A 6,356-nucleotide genomic window follows, 5' to 3' on the forward strand; every position below is an offset into this window, starting at 1 on the left:
CAAGTTTTTAAAACGTCGATGCTTTTCGGTGTTCGCGATATTTACTCAGTACTTGTCAAAAAGTATCGAGTCCTCTATAGTACTCAGTACTCATGAAAAGTATCGATATTCTGTACTCTGGTATCGTTCTATCACTAATTGTGAAGCAGTTCCTTCCATATCAATATATTTTTCGAACATATTTTGAAAGATTTTTGTAACCTTGCGGAGTGCTGCCAGCTTTTCTTTTTGTCACATCACGATGTAGCAAGCAAATGTGGCACGTTCCAGAAACAGCTACTTGGGATTGGCCGATTTTGACAAAAGTAAAGAACGCTTTAGAAACTTTAGATGCACTGAAATTTGCTAACACTTTCACATAAATCTCGGTTTTTTCGCCGTTTTCGCTATTAATTCTTTTTATAAATCATATATTTTGCAATTTAACACAATAAAACCACGTTTCCTGTCGAAAAATTGAATATTGAGAAAATTTATTATTTTACAGTTTATTTTATCCTCCCATTCTGCCTATTGTTAGTGTTTAGTGTTGGAAAATGTTTGCTCTTAAAATTGAAAAAATTATGTCCAGTAAAAATAAAACTACTCAAAAACGCGAATATGTAGTAGATTTCAGACCTTGTGTGGTAGATGTGATAGATGCTCAAAAAAGTGTCAGATCTACAACAAGTAGACGTCCGATCAGTGGTGAGTAACTTATTGTGGAACAAAACTATTAGTTGCGTTCGCGTAGCTGTTAATTATTGAAGGTTATCAAAATCTATCAGCGTTTTGCGTTCGCGTACGCAAGAAACTTGCAAAGTAGGGGAAATTGAGAGAGCAAAGTGATATTTCATTTTGAGGGGAAGCTATTAGTAGGTGTGTACTCGCATTGAGCGGACAAAATTATTCAGCAGCAAAAGTTCTGAGAATTTAGCAGCATTCGCTCTCAAAGATACAAGATATCAACAGAAGTACGAGAACGCAAAAACTTGCAACCTTCGAAACCGCTGATCACTTCCACATTTGCCACTGGTGGTTCATTTGGCAATTTATTTTCTGCTTGGTACGTTTTCCCCGACTAGGAATTTTATACAATTAAATACTTTTGGATAAGAAAAACCTTATTAAAATACAATTTAATTATATCGGAATGAATAAGTTCTTTTTCTCACAATTACTTGTTATATCACAAGGTGACGCATTCAAAAATAAGAGTGTTTGGAGGAGACACTTATCATTGATCCAAAAAATTTAATGGATTTTGCTACAAATGTAGCTTTGAAATTATACAATTTTCATTTCAACCAAAATAGACAACTTCGGCAAAAAACATTTCAGCATGCTATATTTTAATCTATTTTGGTATATTTAAAGGAAAATTATGGTACAAACGAAAAATGTAATACGGTAACCATATTCAGCACACAGTAAGGTAAACAAACTGGAGATTAATAGTAAATTAATGAAATATAAACCCAACAAACGTTTTGCTTATTAAATTCACTAACTTTTTCGTTGTATACTAGCATTAATAATAAAATTTGCAATAAGTAACTCAAAAAGGCCATATTTTCTTTTGTTTTTTTACAAACATGGGTTTGTGATCAGCTGATTTTCTTACTTGCAAGTTTTCGCTGGCAAAAATTTTTCCAGCAGAAGTTTGCAGTTCTCTATCACATGTTGCTCTCTCAATTCCCCTTTTGGATACGAGAACGCAAAACCAGTAAAAGTTTTTTAAACTTTTGATAGTTTTGGGTACGAGTACACTCTCAGTTTCTGCTGGAAAAATTTTTGCCAACAGGAAAACAGCTGGTAGGAATTTACGCAAACTACAAAATTGAATTTGATGTAGGGATAAATCGATACCATCAAGGATTTACACAAATCAGTACTTGTTCTTGTATCAAACAAGGTATCGATACCTACTCAGTATCAGAAAGGTATCGAGTACTTGTACATGGACTACAATTTTACATATTTTTCAAGTAATTGTATTTTTTTATCAATTAATACGAATTTTTACAAGATTATTTATCTTTTGATATTTTTTCATACAAAAATTTAAGACAACAATTATTTTTGTATAGTATTGTATTTTTGTATAGTATTTTTCAGTAGAATACATTTGTACAACATTAATAGATAAACTTTTTTCATGTAAAATAATTTAAAAAAATAACTCCTTTTTTGTTTTATATCCCAAAAACCTTCAATTGTTTTCCTGAAAGGCGGTTTCGAGATTTTGATATAGTTGGACCTGTTTTTGAGAAAAGCCTCTCGCAAAGGACAGATGACCCAACCTCCGTTATATATAAATGGGTTTGCTTATATAGCTGCGGAAATGTATTGCGCATATCCTCCAACTCCTCTTATGAGTTGTTTTTCAAAGAAGGTGCTGAAGCATAATAAGTTTTGCGCTTCCGATACAAGTACTTTTTTTCGATACCTACTTGGATCGCAGTAAAAAGTATCGAGTTCAAAAATACATGGTAAATTGAGAAAAGTATCGAGTATGTGTAGGGTGTTTTAGCTGTATGTTTTTATTCTTGTTTAAATTCTTGATTTTCAGTTTATGGTTCTATGAATTTGTTTGTTGTTGAAAAGAAAATTTTTGATTATTATTAAATAAACTTTCAACGAGATCAAACAAAAAAGGAATACAATTTTTAATAAAATATCATATCTTGATATATTGGATTATTGGGTAGGTTCAGAAGGCGCGGCAGTTGAGCGCAACCGTTGCTAAAAAAATCAGTGATCGTTATGCGTCTTCTGGGGAGAGATTCTGTAACTAGTTAGCGACAATTTTCTTATCGCTATCGCATTTTTTGACGCAAAAACATTTATATCATACGTCAAAAAGTGCGATAGCGATCCGAAAATTGCCGCTAACTGGTTACAGAATCTCGCTCCTGAACAGCTTGATACATTAGCTGTCAAATTCAACTCTCAAAAACATGTTGTCTCAAATGATCAGAAAAATATTACGATCATCTAACACGCAACTGTTCAGTTGATCAGAAGTATGCAACAACGATTACAGACGGTGCAATCGCATCAGTTACTGAGCTCTTGCGCCTTCTGAACTGCCCATTATTAAAATTTACTTGAACAAATAAAGATATTTTTTAAATGTATTCATATGAAATATTGTGTGGATTTAACTTCCCACAAATTTATCATATGATATAATATTCAATTTAAAAATTTAATTTCTTTCTTGTTTGAAAGCTGATTTATTAATTATCAAAAATTTTCTTTTCAACAACAAACAAATTCATAGAACCATAAACTGAAAATCAAGAATTTAAACAAGTATTAAAACATACAAGTAAAATACCCTACAGTATGTACTTAGATTTACTTGTATCGATTCATCCCTAATTTGACGGTTTGGAAGTTAAAAATGATGAGAACTAAGTAGTTATTTGTTAAATCAATAAACTGTGTCAGGATAACACTTTGTGATGAGTTTTCGTATGTTATAAATTTTTTTTTTTTTTTTCTCCAATCAAACGGTTGCGTTGGGCACATACACCTTGTACGCTTTATTTTTTGTAGTAGTAGCCATGGTGGAATAATACAAGGTGTTGGATATTGACAGCGTTCTCGCTCTAATCCGCCATCTTGGCTCCCTTAGCTATATCGGTGTTTCCCTCTTGAAAAAACTACATTTTATCGCCTTTAAAAAAGTACTAAACTACCTCATTCCCTATTCCAAAACTGATTTGCAATCACTGAACAATTCTTTGACATTTACTCTATTCTTATCGTTGGCAACTGAAAATTAAATTAGAAATTTCAACATTAATTCGGCAAAAAAACATCGGTTTAGAGTAGAGAGATTTGTAGTTATTTTGGTCGGTGCTTCCTTCCGCTGCAATTCCGTCTGTGGTTCACTGCCACTGGCCTTGCTTTTTCAACGATATAACTGTTTTCTTGGTAAGTTTAGATGGAAGATTTAAACAAGAACTACGTATTTAACTATGCATCTATTCCCCAGTGATTTTTGCTGCTGCAATCCCGTCTGTGGTTCACTGCCACTGGCCCTGCTTTTCCAACCATATAACTGTTTTTTTGGTAACTTCTACCGCTAAGACTTTGTTGCTTTTTCCCTTTTCCCTAAAAACATAATAGTGCTACAAAGCTCAATAACAATATGGAAACAAATGTTAATAAGCCACAATAATATTGACAATAAATACGATTTCACTACGATTGAATTTTCTATTAGTAACAGGGTAGTTATAGTGAATGTTTTATTCGATAACTAAAACTATATTTGATGTTTGTAGCGATAAAAATATGCCTAAATCAGCCAAATACCCTATGTGGGTCGGCTGAATCAGTAAAACGTGACAGTAGTTGACTTTTGAGGTTAATATATCGGTCTTGAGTTGGTAAGGTTTTTAAAACATCCGCAGCTTCCTTTAAAGCATCGCTGCTAATTGCTGAGAGGACCAGATTATATTTACCGACATAAGATGTGGTCTTGTACGACTGAAAGGTGGCCTCAATTTGTAGAAACCATTTGTCTGGCATCTCAGTTCAGAACGGTCGCAGCTTGCATTGCGATGCAAGCTCCACATCTTTAGTTGGCATTTTGTTCGATGAAATATTCTCCCCATCCGTCGATGCGCCCTTTTGTCGATTCCGTCATGTAACGACTCGGGGTCACCACTAATTTTTTGGTTTTGGAAGTTTGACTATAATTATAGGACATTGTGTTTAATAAACTAAACTACCATTTATTGCATAAGTACTACGTTATATATACTACTTTCGCGAATTTAGCTTATCATAATATACCGTTTGTAACTATTTATATGCAAAATTTTATATGAAAAATAGTACCAAATTTCGAACTACTTCGCAAAGCGGGCTTTTTTTCTTCCCGTTTCTCTCGTGCTTCCATATTACAACCTTTTGTAAGGGAGCTGTCGACATGAGTTGTCACTACGTACAACACCTTGTATAATTCCACCATGCACTAAAGTACATTTCCCCGAGCTTCAAATTGGGCGATTTCGATTCTCAATTTCAATTTGAAATTATAAATATTTACACGACAAATTTCAATTTGAAATCCAATTTCGAAGACATTTGCTTACAATCGTTGTGAAAAGCTGAAAAATAAGCGAAAGAAAAGATGTCTCTAAATAGTTTTACCACTTATTACAATTTTAATGATTACATAGTTAAATTAATTGAACAAGATAATGATGTGTATGGATACCAAAGGCAAAATGTATTGCAGACAGAGGAAATCGCGAGGTTGAAACATTTCATGTTGCTAATAAAATGGCTTCATGCATACATAGTAGGGATGTTGCGAATGTGGAATTTTAGACGTCCGCGGATGTGAATGCGAATGCCGATGTCAAATACAGAGAAAGCTCCAATATGCGGACACCGATGGTCACCTTTTTTGTTCGCCTATGAGAGATGTCCGCTTATAGGAATTTCGTAAAAAATAAAATAAAATCGCATACATAAAAAAATTTAAATTGCGGGTTTCTAAATTAAAATAATATTTATTCTTCAATAGACAGAAACAGGATGAATTAAAAATTAATTCAAATTTATTGCGTTTTCTTTCCTACCGACAAATCTCATTGCCCATTGGCAACGAAAAGGCAACCACCCTCATTGCAAGAGTCGTATCGAATGTAAGTCGTTTTTCGAGAGTCGAATCGTATCGAAAATTTCACGTCATTGCCTAAAATTTCCACTCGACTAGTGTATTAAAACGGAAAAACTTGGCAGCACTGCGAAGTTTTCGACGATTTTCGTCGTTTACTTATTTCAGCACGACAGTAGACAATGCCAATGTTGTCGAGTCGTACAATTTAGCCTAATTTACGACTTACGCAATGAGGCTGAATACTTTTTCTAGAAAAGAAAATATTTTTGAATATGGGCTATGTTCTTGTGTACATATACATATGTAGAAGCGCAAGAGTCAACATTTGATTGAAAAACAAAACAAAATTGGCCGCTTATTAGAGCTTCGCATCCGCTTATGGGAGAGTTTTTTTCATAACTGGACATTTTTGAGTGTCCGCGTCCTTTTATCGGAAAGTCCGTGTATGGGAGAGCATTTTGTATGGAAAAAAACCAAAAATTGTTCGTTCCGAAGAATGTGTCCGCTTATTAGAGCGTCCGTCTATGCGGCCTTTCTCTGTATTTTAAGAAATATTTTTTGGTGAGTACATTAGGTGATTTAGGTAAAAAAATGTAAAATTTAGTAATTTTTAATATTTTTTTTATTTAGTACTTAAATTAAAAAATTGGAACATTCTATTTAAGAAAGAGTAATTTTACTGCTTTTTCGGGTTACAGCCTGTTTCCTAACGGGTCGTTAATCAAACCTG

At 33.5% G+C, this 6,356-nt stretch overlaps 1 long non-coding RNA gene across 1 annotated transcript; it reads left to right on the forward strand.

Moving 5' to 3' along the window:
- Positions 1-3,556: 3,556 nt before the first annotated feature.
- LOC118741621 lies at positions 3,557-4,443 on the forward strand. The gene is made up of 2 exons (XR_004993304.1): positions 3,557-3,924; positions 3,986-4,443. It is a non-coding gene; the product is annotated as an uncharacterized LOC118741621 (long non-coding RNA).
- Positions 4,444-6,356: the final 1,913 nt, after the last annotated feature.

Source organism: Rhagoletis pomonella, unplaced genomic scaffold (assembly GCF_013731165.1).
Source record: "Rhagoletis pomonella isolate Grant_MI unplaced genomic scaffold, Rhpom_1.0 Rhpom_scaffold_00006, whole genome shotgun sequence".
NCBI classification, from domain to species: domain Eukaryota; kingdom Metazoa; phylum Arthropoda; class Insecta; order Diptera; family Tephritidae; genus Rhagoletis; species Rhagoletis pomonella.